The following is an 18,400-nucleotide window of genomic DNA, read 5'->3' on the forward strand; positions in this document are numbered from 1 at the left end:
AAAAGGTTGGTGAGTTCATAGGTTTATCATAAATAATCATTTCAATATATTAATAGACCACAAGATTTCTGTTTATAAATATATGTACACTCGCAAGTGTATAAAAGTATTCTATAAGTTTTAGGCACCCGGTAACAAGCCTTAACATTCATGTTTTACCCTCAGAAGTACACCAGATCAGGTGTATTTAAAATAACCTCGAAGTACTAAAGCATCCCATAGTCAGGATGGGGTTTGTCAGGCCCAATAGATCTATCTTTAGGATTCGCGCCTACCATACATAGACAAGTAGTTTAATGTTACCAAGCTAGGGGTATATTTCTGGTTTAAACCCACATAGAATTTGTTTTAGTACTTGTGCCTATTTCGTAAAATATTTATAAAACAGCGCATGTATTCTCAGCCCAAAAATATATATTGCAAAAGCAATTAAAAAGGGAGCAAATGAAACTCACCATACTGTATTTTGTAGTAAAAATACATATGACTATATTGAACAATGAAGAGTTGGCCTCGGATTCACGAACCTATATCATTTGTATATTTATTAATATACATAATTGTAATCGAACACATATATATATATAAATTTATTAGTTATATCCTTTTTATATTAATAATTATATATATAAATATATATGTTTCTTATATTCATTTTATTAGATAAAATAATAATTTTCTTTATGTTATATGTATTAAATATATCATTCGTATATTAAGGACAGTAGTTATAATAATACTAAAAATAATATTATTAGTGATAAAAATGTTTATAATAATTAATATTATTAATAAAATAATAATGTTAATAGTTCTATTAGTTTTATTAGTAATAAGATTAATGATAGTGAATGTAAAAATATTAACTTTTATTGTTATTGCTAATTATGATAATGATAATTATAATACTAATTATAATACTTGTAGTAATAAGGATTATATCGTTTAATCATAATTAAATTGTTAGTTTTCTTATATATATATATATATATATATATATATATATATATATATATATATATATATATATATATATATATATATATATATATATATATATATATCTTAATAACTTATACTTGTAATTAACTTTATAATTAATATTTTAATGTTTATGACCATCATCATCTTATTCTTAATACTATCGTTATACTAATACTTCTTACTCCGTATTATTACCTCTTAGAGGATAAGAATTTATCCATTTTGTCGTTAGGCTTACATCCTAAATGTAATAGAAATCATACTAATCAAAATTTTAACTTTTTAATATTTTTAGTAACAATTAATCATGATAATAGTAAAATTAAAAAAAAATATAATAAGTGTACATAGATTTTATATTCATAACAATAATATTAACAATTAACAATCTTTTAAACAATTCAATATTGATAATAATAACCATAGTAATAATAATAAATGTAATAATCATAATAATAATAATAATAATAATAATAATAATAATAATAATAATAATAATAATAATAATAATAATAATAATAATAATGAAAATAATAATAATCATAAATAAATAAATAAAAAGAAAACTACCTCCTAGACCCTTCATAAAAAGAAATGTCTCAAGCCGGGTTTGAACCCGAGACCTCTCGCTTCTCAACAACAAACTTAACCATCTGAGCTGCAGCTCATTATTCGAAATTATACTGAATCAATTAATATTTAACCCGTAATCTAGCTGTATCCTTTTCTTCATCTCCTTCATTGAGCTAATCGACCAGAGGACTAACAAGAATCGAATTCTTGGTTTATTTAAGCCTTGTAAACAACTAGGAATCATAAAATAATGTTCTTGTTTAAAAAAAATAAAAAAAATTAATAATACTACAGCTACTGCTGTTCGTAAACTAAAAAAAAGAAATTTGATTTTTGAGTTTGAGTCTGTTTTATATAAAAATTTCTACATGAAAGTAGTCCCAAATCATTCTTATAAACTTTCTAAACCATCAATTTAACATCAATCATCAAAACGGATTCAAATTTCGCAAAGAACAAAGAGTTTGACTTTTTATTTTAAGAGTTTGACTTCGAAATTCTAATGCAAGAGACGGAATTAGAACTTGAAAACTTACAGAAACTTTGAATGGACGATTCCTAACACAACCGTAATTTTAGATTTTGATAATTGATCCAAGATTGAGTTTTTCATTAAATGGGTCGTGACAGGGAAAACAACTGGTTTCTTATTTCCACCTTGTTCTTTCAATTTGCAGTACATATATGTGGTGTATATTTGTTAGTTGGTGATAAACGAATTATATACAGGATTTGAGTCGACAAGTATTCCCAGGACAACAGGTAAATAACAAAGAAAATATAAAAAAAATAAAATTGTGAACACTGATTGATAACTGTATTTGGTTTTATATTCTTGTTTAGATTCTGATTTGTACAACTTGATATAATCATCTATAGGATGAGAACGATGGAAAAAAAATTACCTGTGTAAGTATATGTATACGTTCGCATATATTTATTTTTATCTATATCAGATTATATATAATTTAATGTTTTTATATATATATATATGTCTTTATATATATATATCTACGATTATATATAATTTACATCTAGTTAATATTACTAACATTTATATTAATAAGAATCCTAATATTAATAAAATAATAATAATAATAATAATAATAATAATAATAATAATAATAATAATAATAATAATAATAATAATAATAATAATAATAATAATAATAATAATAATAATAATAATAATAATCTTAATGATAATAATATCAAAATAATATTTAAGATCATGATTTTATTACTAGTTATAATATTAATGTTATTAGAAATGATAACTTATAATTATAACAATGAATTTTAATGTTAATAGTAATTATGAAAGTAATAATATTAATAAGACTAATAGTATTAATAATAATAACACAAACATTTATATATGACAAACTTCATATCTACATGTTATATATCTAACATAATATTATCAATGATACTAATATTGATTTTAACTATTGAAAATACTATAATATTTATATTTTGACTTTTATTATATTTTATATAATAAGATTATATATTATTAATCATATACTATTTAGTGATTATTTATAATATCTTATATTGAGTATTAATGTTAGATATCTTTTAGTATAGTTTACATTATTCATATAATAATGATTATGTATAGAAAATATATATAATATATATATTCATCATACTTTTTATATATTTATATATATATAGATTTATAGTAATATTATATATTATTTTATTTACAAAATTACTTAACTCATATAGATTTATATTTCAAATTAATACATTATATATATATATATATATATATATATATATATATATATATATATATATATATATATATATATATATATATATATATATATATATTCTATAATTAGTGGTTCGTGAATCGTTGGGAATAATCAAAGGTGAAATGAATCAATGTAAACAGTTCCAAAATTTTAAGACTCAACATTATAGACTTTGCTTATCATGTCGAAAATATATAAAGATCAAGTTTAAATTTGATCGAAAATTTCCGGATCGTCACAGTACCTACCCGTTAAAGAAATTTCGTCCCGAAATTTGATTGTGGTTGTCGTGGTTAACAATATAACTATTTTCATGACGAATATGAGTTGATGAATAGAGTTTTATCATTATCGAGTAATATGGATAAAACAATTCGATTATTCGAAGAGCACGAATGAAGCTATCACAAAAGAGTGAAGTGAATATGTAAAGTTTTGTCTTAATCTTTGACGTTGTCTTGGTTGGATTCCGGAATTCAAGGGATTTAAAGAAAATCTTCGAAATCTAAAAGATTTGATTCTTCGGCGAATAAAGAAATTAAGATCTCTATAATTAAATAGGGTGATTTTCTTCGATTACTCTGTCTGATATTTCCATTATAAATTAAGCTCTTTCGTTCCATTTTTCTCACCATTCCTATACTTTCTTTCTCAGTTCATACATTCAAAAGATTGTGAAAATGCTTAGTCCCGTTCTAATCCTTGATATTTTTCTAACTCATGTATATGTCATTCTTCTATTTCAACTACCACCCGAGAAATCTGTTTACTTCTACTATACTCTTGGGGTTATTGTGTTCATCATACTCCCATGTCTTTATATTGCTATTCGTATTAATGTACACGGTTTGTAATTTCTGTGTTGTTGTTGGGCTTTATATCTTCCTTTATATTTCAGAGCTCTTTCCCTTTTTATTCTCTTCTCGACCTTTATTAAAGCGAGTAATGGTCCAGAATTCGTAAGTATGGAGTTTTGAATGATCTTAATGTTCTAAGTAAGAAGGAACGTAATAGCACGATTTGATTTGTTATATTACTAGAATTACAGAGGATAGAACTATTAAGAATATAATTTCTTGATATGTTCAGAAGTTAAGTAGAATGAAAGAGTTATGTAACATGGCACATGATGACGGTATAGTCTGTGAATCATCATGTTCCATTAGAAATTTAGCATGACTTACTGTAATATAATCACGTTGGCCAGGCGCCATTATATTATACTAATTCATGCTTCAATTCCCAACACTTCTCCAGAAATCATTCATAATTCAAATTTGAATGTTATAGAAATTCAGAAACTAAAACAGTTTCTCATATGATGTAACGCACATAGTACGAAGAGTTAGATAATTTCGGCAAGAATATTTATGAAAATATCCTCAGGAATATCGAAGATATTTATGATGATATTTTGGAATTTCTAAGTTCGAAGATTGATGGAAAAGATTTTCCGCAAGATTTTAATATGAGTAAGGAGCAAGATATTCGTTGAAGGTTTCATCGGATCCAGAATAACCTGGATTCTTTGAATATAGGGTATGGTCCTTGTGTTTGTCCTTGGTCTTCTTCATGGTTTGCTCAATCCGTTTTTCAATACCAAATTTTCTATCGAGCGTTCCTAACACTCCATTCTTTATCGTCAAACTTTTGGCCATTCAGACCATCTACAATTTTTCTGTTTCCTCTGCATTTAATGCTACGATATCTGAATCATTGGTTATCAATTCGAGAGGTTTCAAGAGAATAATGTTTTTAAACGCTGATTGTAATTGTCAAGATACAAAGGATGTTTAAGATGAAATCAAGTGGAAACTTGAAGAAATGTTTAGTTTCATATATAATAATCAATATTTTAATTCATTTTAATTATCCAATGTTAGTAGTCCACAGTTAGTAGTCCACAGTTAGTAATTCAATAATTCATATATAGTTTAATATATAATATTCGAATTAATTAATACGTATCGTGACCCATTGTATACATGTCTCAGACTCGATCACAACTCAAAGTATATATATTATCTGAGAATCAACCTCAACCCTGTATAGCTAACTCGAGCATTACCGCATATAGAGTGTCTATGGTTATTCCAAATAATATATATAGATGACGTCAATATGATATGTCAAAATATTGTATATGTGTCCCGATATTTAAAGTGCGTAAAATAATTAACAGAAATTATATGACAATAAATAAAATTGCGAGAATTAAAATTGCGATAAATAAATTGCGATAAATAAAATGTAATCAGTTAGCTAGGAACAGTTAGCTAGGAACAGTTAGCGTGGATTCTTAACAAAATTTTTCTCATAATTAATTAATTTGTTTGTTTCTAACAAATTTTATTTTGTCCAATGTTTTCTTCATTATGCCACTTGTTGAATTCTGATAAGTCAAAATCTAAAATTGAATGAAAATGGTTATTCTGCGGTGAACGGATACATATATCTGTGGATGTAAGTAGGATAGTACATGACTGTTGAATCAGATTCGAAGAATGTACAATGTAACTTATTAATGTGAAATCTAAATATTTCTTGGGTATTACCTACCCGTTAAAATATTCCCTTCATTTACAATTTGTACAAAAGAATTTTTAATTACAATCTTTATGAAAATATACATACATATATATTTTCTTCAGATGTACTCACGGATTTAATGAGTTAATATAATACTAACTCATTTGATTTATGATTAGAACTAGAACACATAATCTCTAAGACTTTAGGGATTACATAATCGCCATGTAGAACGAAGATAAACGATGTAGAATGATACATAGAACGAAGATTATGTTCGAGGTATAGATTGTGATGTTGAGGCGTGTGATGCGGATGTTGTCGTTGGTGGTACAGTTGTTGATGCTGGTGCTACTGTTGGTGCTGGTGATGTTGCTGGTGCTTGTAAGTTGTGCACTATATTCTCCAGATTAATTACTCGATCGCGAAGCTCGTTGACCTCTTCTATTATTCTGGGATGATTGTCGGTCAGAACGAACGGATGAACAAGGTTTAGAATAGTAGATATTACGTAATCGTTGCGAGCTATTCTAGCAATGAGGTTGAAAATGGTGTTTCGAACTGGTTCGCCGGTAAGTGCCTCAGGTTCTTCGCCAAGAGGGAAATTCGGTTGATGGAAAGGATCACCCTCTTCTTGTCTCCATTGATTAAGTCGAGTACGAACCCATCCCCAATTCATCCAGAATTGATGATGGCTAATCGGTTGTTCCATTCTGGTTACACTGCTTTCAGAGTTCGAATGAATATCCATATCGGAATAGCTGTCGGGATCCGAGGAACTTGAACTAGTTGCAGAATTCATCTTACACGGTTCGATAAAGGATTTTCGATATAAAATGATTTTCGGATATCAGATGATATTCTAATTACATAGAATACCTTTATGTAGTACAGAAGATCACGTAGATTACGGAGGAACTTTCGAAAGCTGTCAGGAAACGTTAAAATAACAGATACGCTAGGATATGAATTTTGTCTATACACTATCTATGCAGTGAATGCAGTAAGATGTGTCTAGACTTAGGTAATTTTTGACACGAAATGATAAGCAAAACTTTTGACATGCAGACACGGTCAAAGTCCAGACTCACTAATGCATCATAACAACTATCAGTTAGACACACTAATGCAAGACCTGGTTCGCTAAGACCTACGCTCTGATACCAACTGTAAAGGCCCGTCCTAATCCACCTGGATGAAGTCTTCAACATTTGGTTCCATTGCGAGGTACTGGCCTAAATATGCCATGAATGACTTCAAGTAATAACTTTCAAACGAGCAAATGCACAGCGGAAGACTTAATTCGTACCTGAGAATAAACATACTAAAAAGTGTCAACCAAAAGGTTGGTGAGTTCATAGGTTTATCATAAATAATCATTTCAATATATTAATAGACCACAAGATTTCTGTTTATAAATATATGTACACTCGCAAGTGTATAAAAGTATTCTATAAGTTGTAGGCACCCGGTAACAAGCCTTAATGTTCATGTTTTACCCTCAGAAGTACACCAGATCAGGTGTGTTTAAAATAACCTCGAAGTACTAAAGCATCCCATAGTCAGGATGGGGTTTGTCAGGCCCAATAGATCTATCTTTAGGATTCGCACCTACCGTACATAGACAAGTAGTTTAATGTTACCAAGCTAAGGGTATATTTCTGATTTAAACCCACATAGAATTTGTTTTAGTACTTGTGCCTATTTCGTAAAACATTTATAAAACAACGCATGTATTCTCAGCCCAAAAATATATATTGCAAAAGCAATTAAAAAGGGAGCAAATGAAACTCACCATACTGTATTTTATTGTAAAAATACATATGACTATATTGAACAATGAAGGGTTGGCCTCGGATTCACGAACCTATATCATTTGTATATTTATTAATATACATAATTATAATCGAACACACACATATATATATATATATATATATATATATATATATATATATATATATATATATATATATATATATATATATATAAATTTATTAGTTATACCCTTTTTATATTAATAATTATATATATAAATATATATGTTTCTTATATTCATTTTATTAGATAAAATAATAATTTTCTTTATGTTATATGTATTAAATATATCATTCGTATATTAAGGACAGTAGTTATAATAATACTAAAAATAATATTATTAGTGACAAAAATGTTTATAATAATTAATATTATTAATAAAATAATAATGTTAATAGTTCTATTAGTTTTATTAGTAATAAGATTAATGATAGTGAATGTAAAAATATTAACTTTTATTGTTATTGCTAATTATGATAATGATAATTATAATACTAATTATAATACTAGTAGTAATAAGGATTATATCGTTTAATCATAATTAAATTGTTAGTTTTCTCATATATATATATATATATATATATATATATATATATATATATATATATATATATATATATATATATATATATATATATATATATATATATCTTAATAACTTATACTTGTAATTAACTTTATAATTAATATTTTAATGTTTATGACCATCATCATCTTATTCTTAGTACTATCGTTATACTAATACTTCTTACTCCATATTATTACCTCTTGGAGGATAAGAATTTATCCATTTTGTCGTTAGGCTTACATCCTAAATGTAATAGAAATCATACTAATCAAAATTTTAACTTTTTAATATTTTTAGTAACAATTAATCATGATAATAGTAAAACTAAAAAAAATATAATAAGTGTACATAGATTTTATATTCATAACAATAATATTAACAATTAACAATCTTTTAAACAATTCAATATTGATAATAATAACCATAGTAATAATAATAAATGTAATAATAATAATAATAATAATAATAATAATAATAATAATGAAAATAATAATAATCATAAATAAATAAATAAATAAAAAGAAAACTACCTCCTAGACCCTTCATAAAAAGAAATGTCTCAAGCCGGGTTTGAACCCGAGACCTCTCGCTTCTCAACAACAACCTTAACCATCTGAGCTGCAGCTCATTATTCAAAATTATACTGAATCAATTAATATTTAACCCGTAATCTAGCTGTATCCTTTTCTTCATCTCCTTCATTGAGCTAATCGACCAGAGGACTAACAAGAATCGAATTCTTGGTTTATTTAAGCCTTGTAAACAACTAGGAATCAGAAAATAATGTTCTTGTTTAAAAAAAATAAAAAAAATTAATAATACTACAGCTAGTGCTGTTCGTAAACTAAAAAAAAGAAATTTGATTTTTGAGTTTGAGTCTGTTTTATATAAAAATTTCTACATGAAAGTAGTCCCAAATCATTCTTATAAACTTTCTAAACCATCAATTTAACATCAATCATCAAAACGGATTCAAATTTCGCAAAGAACAAAGAGTTTGACTTTTTATTTTAAGAGTTTGACTTCGAAATTCTAATGCAAGAGACGGAATTAGAACTTGAAAACTTAAAGAAACTTTGAATGGACGATTCCTAACACAACCGTAATTTTAGATTTTGATAATTGATCCAAGATTGAGTTTTTCATTAAATGGGTCGTGACAGGGAAAACAACTGGTTTCTTATTTCCTCCTTGTTCTTTCAATTTGCAGTACATATATGTGGTGTATATTTGTTAGTTGGTGATAAACGAATTATATACAGAATTTGAGTCGACAAGTATTCCCAGGACAACAGGTATATAACAAAGAAAATATAAAAAAAAAAAAAAATTGTGAACACTGATTGATAACTGTATTTGGTTTTATATTCTTGTTTAGATTCTGATTTGTACAACTTGATATAATCATCTATAGGATGAGAACGATGGAAAACAAATTACCTGTGTAAGTATATGTATACGTTCGCATATATTTATTTTTATCTATATCAGATTATATATAATTTAATGTTATATATATATATATATATATATATATATATATATATATATATATATATATATATATATATATATGTCTTTATATATATATATATATATATATATATATATATATATCTGCGATTATATATAATTTATATCTAGTTAATATTACTAACATTTATATTAATAAGAATCCTAATATTAATAAAATAAAATAATAATAATAATAATAATAATAATAATAATAATAATAATAATAATAATAATAATAATAATAATAATAATAATAATAATAATAATAATAATAATAATCTTAACGATAATAATATCAAAATAATATTTAAGATCATGATATTATTACTAGTTATAATATTAATGTTATTAGAAATGATAACTTATAATTATAACAATGAATTTTAATGTTAATAGTAATTATGAAAGTGAAAGGACCCGTTCATATACATTATAAACGATTCACAATAGTTGATTACATCGCGAGGTATTTGACCTCTATATGATACGTTTTACAAACATTGCATTCGTTTTTAAAAGACAAACTTTCTTTACATCTAAAATTGACGGCATTCATACCATTTCATATTACATCCAACTATAATTGACTTAATATTAATCTTGATGAACTCAATGACTCGAATGCAACGTCTTTCAAAGTATGTCATGAATGACTCCAAATAATATCCTTAAAATGAGCTAATGCACAGTGGAAGATTTCTTTAATACCTGAGAATAAACATGCTTTAAAGTGTCAACCAAAAGGTTGGTGAGTTCATTAGTTTATCATAATCAATCATTTCCGTAATAGTAATAGACTACAAGATTTCTGTTTATAAATATATGTACACTCGCAAGTGTATAAAAGTATTCTATAAGTTTTAGGCACCCGGTAACAAGCCTTAACGCTCATGTTTTACCCTCTGAAGTACACCAGATCAGGTGTGTTTAATATAACCTCGAAGTACTAAAGCATCCCATAGTCAGGATGGGGTTTGTCAGGCCCAATAGATCTATCTTTAGGATTCGCGCCTACCGTACATAGACAAGTAGCTTAATGTTACCAAGCTAAGGGTATATTTCTGGTTTAAACCCACGTAAAATTAGTTTTAGTACTTGTGTCTATTTCGTAAAACATTTATAAAACAGCGCATGTATTCTCAGCCCAAAAATATATATTGCAAAAGCAATTAAAAAGGGAGCAAATGAAACTCACAATACTGTATTTCGTAGCAATTATGTATATGACGGCACTGAACAAGTGCAGGGTTTGTCTCGGATTCACGAACCTATATTAAGTATATATATTTATATGTTGGTCAATATCTGTCTAACAATTTAGGTCAAGTCGTAGTGTATCACAATCCTAATGTTCGAGACCGACATGCAAAAGTCAACAAAAGTCAACTTGACCCAAAATGACTTCCAAAATCTATACATGTTTATTATATAACTTATATATAGTCGTTTTATATATTTAAATATATTTATCAGATCTTATTATACTAAATAATACAAGTCATTTATTAATAAATAAAAATTTATATTTAAATTCATATATGATAAAAATATACTTTTATATATCTCAAGTAATAAAATTTATAAAATTCACTTAATATCATAAAAATATTGTGGTATGTATTATTAATGTAATTATATTACGTGTGGTAAAAATATCTTTATACGCATATTTATTTGATTAAATAATATTGATAATAATAATAATGATAAAAATAATAAAATGATAGTTTCAATAAAAATATTAATTTTTAGTAATAAATATTAAAATTAATAATAATTCATTTGACCATATCTTTTAATCCGTTCATTGAACCCACACGATTTCTAAATGAAAAGTTATTAATTTTTCTTTAGCTTTTCAACGACATGCATATCATCTACCTTATCTCAGTAGCATATGTATCAAATTTGTGATTTATCATAAACTATTTAACGACGAAACTAAGCATACAAACATGCATAATCATATATACTCGAGCACTAGTCAGGGATACACTATTAATATATAAAAGATAAGATATGAATGCTCACGTATCAATATTGTGATTCAATATTGCAGGAAAGTACGTAGACGCAATGAAAATGATAAACGTTAGGTTGACCTCACGAGCAATACCCTTGAACAATACCCATAACCTCCATAGCTATAACCCATAATTTCCTTAGCTCTATCCCGTTTGAAAACTTATTTTGAAATCGTCTGAATATAACTCTGTCGTAGTATTTTATGTATACTAATAATATCTTGAAATAATACTAAGTAAATATATATATGTAATTCGATTGAGAGGGTTTAGAGAAATATATTTTCAAGTTTCTATGAAATAATGAAACCTATTGAATTCTATTTATAATAGATTTTTGAATTATTAAAGTGAATTATTAAAGTATGAATTATTAAAGTGAATTATTAAAGTATGAATTATTAAAGTGAATTATTAAAGTGAATTATTAAAGTATGAATTATTAAAGTGAATTATTAAAGTATGAATTATTAAAGTGAATTATTAAAGTATGAATTATTAAAGTGAATTATTAAAGTATGAATTATTAAAGTTAAAGTAAAGTAAAAGTAAAGTAAAAGTAAAGTAAAGGTAAAGTTAAAGTATAGTAAAAGTATAAAACTATGTACGTATAATACGCGTATAAATATATTTAATATTAATTTAAATTGTTATATCATAAAACATTTTAGAAAAGTAGAATTATATATATTCATAATAGATTTTAAGTTTTTAAATTACAGTCTGTTGGTGAAGCATGGGATAAAGTCCAAAGGTTTAATAAACGTATGAAATCATCTTAATGAAAAATGTCGAGTTACTTAACTTGTCGATATCCAACACCTAAGTTATTTACACTCCACGTTCTTACTTATTGATCACTTTACCATTTTCCGAATATTGTCAAAAAGAATAGATTTCTTAAATCACAGTGGACCTCATAACATTGGCCCGTAATCATATCATAATGTATCTGATAATTCAATCATTTGATATTATCTCTTAATTCTGTTGATAAATATATCGAAACAAATACGTTCATGTAAAGTATCATATATATCAAATACTTTGTTAATGTTTTCAGTTATTATATATTATATATACATATCTATATACACATAATTGTTCGTGAATCGTCGAACACGTTCAAAGGATAATTGATTACATGAATGTAGTTCCAAACTTTTTGAGATTCAACATTACAAATTCTGCTTATCGTGTCGGAAACATATAAAAGTTAGGTTTAAATTTGATCGGAAATTTCCGGGTCGTCACAGTACCTACCCGTTAAAGAAATTTCGTCCCGAAATTTGATCGAGGTCGTCATGGCTAACTTTAAAAATGTTTTTATGACGAATATGAGTTTATAAATAGAGTTTTATCATCATTGAGTAATATAGATAAAACGATTTGATTACGCGAAGAGTATAAGTGAAGCTATCGCAAGAGAGTGAAATGAGTAAACGTATATTCGTTTTAACCGATGACGTAGTTATGATTGATTTCTGGAATTCATGGAATTTAAAGAAAATCTTTGCAATAAGATTTGGTTCTTGGGCGATTAAGGAAATCAGGATCTTATTTGATTAAATGCGATAATCTGTCTCGATTTCTCTGTCTGATATTTTACTATAAATCCACCCCCTTCGTTTCTTTATTTTCACAGCTCACACCTTCTAGTCTTTCTCCCCAATTCATATTTTAAAGCATTCATTAATATGCTTCATCCAGTATTGATTCTTGATATACTCTTAACTTTCATATCTGTCATTCTTCTTTTTCATCTACCATCGGAGGAAGTTATTTTCTTCTACCATTACCTTGGGGTTGTTGTGTTTTTCATTCTCCCGTGTCTTTATATTGCTATACGCATTGATATACTAGGTTTGTAATTTCGGGGTTCTTATCGGGCTTTATATTCTCCATTATATTTCGGAGCTTCATGCTTTCGTTTTCTCTTCCCGACCTTAAGTCAAGCGGATAATGGTCCAGAATTTGTAGATATGAATTTTTGGATGAACATAGTTAATGTTCCAAGAAGAAAATCGTAATGGCACGATCTTGATTTGGCAAATTACCAGAATATCCGAAAATATAGAGCTATCAAGATGATATGTTCTTAATATGTTTGGAAATTGGGTAGAATGTAAGAGTCGTGTAAATAGTACATGATGACGGTATGTTCTGTGAATCATCACGTTCCATTAAAAACTCAGTATGACTTCATGTAATATAATCACATTGATCAAGTGTCATTATATTATACTAACTCATGCTTCAGTTCCCAACACTACTTCAAAAACATTCCTATTTTAAATTCGAATTTTTTTTTCTTCTTCAGAATTTAGAAACTAACACAGTTTCTTTTTATGTTGTAACGCAGATATTGCGAATAGATAGAAGATTTCGGATAAGAATAGTTGTGAAAATATCTTCAGGAATATCGAAGATATTTATAATAAAAGATACGACGATATCTTAGAATTCTTAACATAGATGGATGATGAAGAAGATTTGTCTGTGAAGGTTTAGAATAAGAAGTAAGGTGTTTGCTAACGATTTCAGTAGACACTGAATCATTTGGATCCTTTGAAGGCAGGTTTAGTCTTTATGATTTGTCCACAGCCTCCTTCATGGTCTGCTCAATCCGTTTTCCAGTTTCAAACCTTCTCTTTTTCTCAGCTTTACCACCATACTATTCTTTATCATCAAACTTTTGACTGTTAAAGTCGTTTACAGTTTTTGCTGCTTCATCAGCATTTTTCCAATTTCGGAGAACTAGTTCATAGTTTGGGATGTTTTTCAGAAAATTCACATTCGAAGTATGTAAGTCTAGGAGATAGACGTTATATGTATACATATAACTTTTGACGTAAAATTGTTGCGAAATTCAAAATACTGATTGCTAATTCCCAGTAGTTGGTGTGACAATTATTGTTGCAGGATGTAGGTGAGTACATGATGGGGTTTTAATGAATAAGTATAGTGGCTTTTCGGAGAGGCTTAAGTCGAAGGTTAATGAAGTTGTTGATAAGTTTACTGCTAATGTGGCGAGATATGAAAGGTTCCCGGTAACAATGATGAAGGGGTAATTGTTATAATAAGGTTTATTCGTATAAACAAATGAAGGTGATTTGTTGAAGCTATGATAAAACTGTCTATTTTGGAAAGAGATTGAAACATTATATTTGGTAATAAATATCAAAGGATCTGACACGGATACGTGTTAAACTATAACTTTTGTTTCGAGAGCTTTTCAGGTGCATGACAGTGGGTAATGTGTGGTTGGATCATCATCTCGTATGTCTTTAAGAATTTCGAAGTGTTTGAACACATATTGTAATTGTTAATATACATATGATGTTCTAAGATTTTGAATGATACAAATATTTTTGTGAGTTCCATGAATAGAAATGAGGTTCTAGGACAGTTTTGAAGTCAAAGTATAGTTTTGAAAGATGTAGAAATCTAAGAGTGATGATTTCAGTTATATCTTGAATCGAATTCTGAGATTTCAAAATCAGAATATGTAATTAGATTTTGAATGAGTATGGTTGTTTTGATTTCTATAAAAGAATGTATATTGTTGTGAAAGTAGGGAGTATAATGGATGATTTGCTGAATCAGATTCGAAGAATGTAACATATTAATTGTGAATTTATATATCTCTCGGGTATTACCTACCCGTTAAAAAAAATTCACAATTAATATTTTATACAAAAGAATTTTATTACAGTCTTTATGGAAATATATATGTGTATATTTCTTCAGATGTAATATAGATTTAATGAGTTAATATTAAATTAAACTCATTTGATTTATCGTTAAGGCTAGGATAGATAATTTCTAAACTTTAGAAATTACATAATCGTCGTAGAATGTTTCTCTAATGAAGTTATGAATCAATACTTCATCGTTGTGGTATTCCTTGGTATCTACATGGCGTATGACGTCGATGCTCGTGGGACAGATTGTGAAGTTGAGGTTTGCGATGCGGTTGTTGTTGGTGGTGGTAATGGTACTGTTGATGTTGGTACTGGTTATGCTACTGGTGCTGCTGCTGGTGTTTGTAACCTTTGCACCATATTCTCCAAAGCCACTACCCGAGCGCGAAGCTCGTTGACTTCTTCTATTACACCGGGGTGATTGTCGGTTCGGACGAGTGGATAGATAAGATCTAGAATTTAGTGTAGTATATAATCATGACGAGATACTCTGGAAATGAGAGAGAAAATGGTGTTTCGGACAGGTTCGCCGGTAAGTGCTTCAGGTTCATTGCCAAGAGGGCAATGTGGTGGATGAAAGGGATCACCTTCTTCTTGTCTCCAATGGTTAAGTAGATTACGAACCCATCCCCAATTCATCCAAAATAGATGATGGCTAATTGGTTGATCCATTCCGGTCACGCTGCTTTCGGAGCTCATGTGAAAATCCATATCGGCATAGCTGTCGGAATCCGAGGAACTCGAACTGGTTGAGGGATCCGTCTTGTATGATCAGGGAAAGAATTTTTGGTATGAAATAGATTGTAGAATTTAGATTTGGTATTCTTCAATACATAATTTACATATGTATATATAATACCAAAATCCCATAAATTACGGAGGAATCTTTGAAAGATGTCAATCAAAGTTCACAGTAACAGATGTGCTAAGATAAGAATTCGTTTATACATTATTATGCAATAAATGTAGGAAAATGCGTCTAGACTTAAGAATGATAAGCAGGTAATTTTCTAAGGATGGTAAGTAGATGATTTCCGACTAAAAATGATAAGCAAAACTTTTGACATGCAGACACGGTCGAAGTCCAGACTCACTAATGCATCTTAACAACTATCAGTTAGACACACTAATGCAAGACCTGGTTCGCTAAGACCACCGCTCTGATACCAACTGAAAGGACCCGTTCATATACATTATAAACGATTCACAATAGTTGATTACATCGCGAGGTATTTGACCTCTATATGATACGTTTTACAAACGTTGCATTCGTTTTTAAAAGACAAACTTTCTTTACATCTAAAATTGACGGCATTCATACCATTTCATATTACATCCAACTATAATTGACTTAATATTAATCTTGATGAACTCAACGACTCGAATGCAACGTCTTTCAAAGTATGTCATGAATGACTCCAAATAATATCCTTAAAATGAGCTAATGCACAGCGGAAGATTTCTTTAATACCTGAGAATAAACATGCTTTAAAGTGTCAACCAAAAGGTTGGTGAGTTCATTAGTTTATCATAATCAATCATTTCCGTAATAGTAATAGACCACAAGATTTCTGTTTATAAATATATGTACACTCGCAAGTGTATAAAAGTATTCTATAAGTTGTAGGCACCCGGTAACAAGACTTAACGCTCACGTTTTACCCTCTGAAGTACACCAGATCAGGTGTGTTTAATATAACCTCGAAGTACTAAAGCATCCCATAGTCAGGATGGGGTTTGTCAGGCTCAATAGATCTATCTTTAGGATTCGCGCCTACCGTACATAGACAAGTAGCTTAATGTTACCAAGCTAAGGGTATATTTCTGGTTTAAACCCACGTAAAATTAGTTTTAGTACTTGTGTCTATTTCGTAAAACATTTATAAAACAGCGCATGTATTCTCAGCCCAAAAATATATATTGCAAAAGCAATTAAAAAGGGAGCAAATGAAACTCACAATACTGTATTTCGTAGCAATTATGTATATGACGGCACTGAACAAGTGCAGGGTTTGTCTCGGATTCACGAACCTATATTAAGTATATATATTTATATGTTGGTTAATATCTGTCTAACAATTTAGGTCAAGTCGTAGTGTATCACAATCCTAATGCTCGAGACCGACATGCAAAAGTCAACAAAAGTCAACTTGACCCAAAATGACTTCCAAAATCTATACATGTTTATTATATAACTTATATATAGTCGTTTTATATATTTAAATATATTTATCAGATCTTATTATACTAAATAATACAAGTCATTTATTAATAAATAAAAATTTATATTTAAATTCATATATGATAAAAATATACTTTTATATATCTCAAGTAATAAAATTTATAAAATTCACTTAATATCATAAAAATATAGTGGTATGTATTATTAATGTAATTATATTACGTGTGGTAAAAATATCTTTATACGCATATTTATTTGATTAAATAATATTGATAATAATAATAATGATAAAAATAATAAAATGATAGTTTCAATAAAAATATTAATTTTTAGTAATAAATATTAAAATTAATAATAATTCATTTGACCATATATTTTAATCCGTTCATTGAACCCACACGATTTCTAAATGAAAAGTTATTAATTTTTCTTTAGCTTTTCAACGACATACATATCATATACCTTATCTCAGTAGCATATGTATCAAATTTGTGATTTATCATAAACTATTTAACGACGAAACTAAGCATACAAACATGCATAATCATATATACTCGAGCACTAGTCAGGGATACACTATTAATATATAAAAGATAAGATATGAATGCTCACGTATCAATATTGTGATTCAATATTGCAGGAAAGTACGTAGACGCAATAAAAATGATAAACGTTAGGTTGACCTCACGAGCAATACCCTTGAACAATACCCATAACCTCCATAGCTATAACCCATA

The sequence above is a fragment of the Rutidosis leptorrhynchoides genome, chromosome 11 (genome assembly GCF_046630445.1).
Source record: "Rutidosis leptorrhynchoides isolate AG116_Rl617_1_P2 chromosome 11, CSIRO_AGI_Rlap_v1, whole genome shotgun sequence".
Taxonomy (NCBI): Eukaryota; Viridiplantae; Streptophyta; class Magnoliopsida; order Asterales; family Asteraceae; genus Rutidosis; species Rutidosis leptorrhynchoides.